This window comes from Penaeus monodon, chromosome 27 (genome assembly GCF_015228065.2).
Source record: "Penaeus monodon isolate SGIC_2016 chromosome 27, NSTDA_Pmon_1, whole genome shotgun sequence".
NCBI lineage: Eukaryota > Metazoa > Arthropoda > Malacostraca > Decapoda > Penaeidae > Penaeus > Penaeus monodon.
Window position 1 is genome coordinate 6,002,247 of NC_051412.1, and position 201 is coordinate 6,002,447.

Below are 201 nucleotides of genomic sequence, written 5' to 3' on the forward strand. Positions count from 1 at the left end.
GTGTGTTGATACTCCTTAGTATCGTATGTATGAAAAAATTGAATGGCTGGGGGGGGGGACAGTTAGTAAAGATATGTAGTGAATGTAAGTGTTGGTGAAGATATTACATATCTAGGCCATGTATCTTCTACAGTGAGATACATAAACAAAAATAGTGCGGAAATGTGTTTGTATGAATGTACGTATAGGCTTTATTCCATA

At 35.8% G+C, this 201-nt stretch overlaps 1 protein-coding gene across 5 annotated transcripts in view; it reads left to right on the plus strand.

Annotated features, from left to right (window-relative positions):
• The window catches only part of LOC119590555, a 24,786-nt gene that overhangs the window by 1,606 nt on the left and 22,979 nt on the right, over positions 1–201 (plus strand). The window lies entirely within an intron of this gene.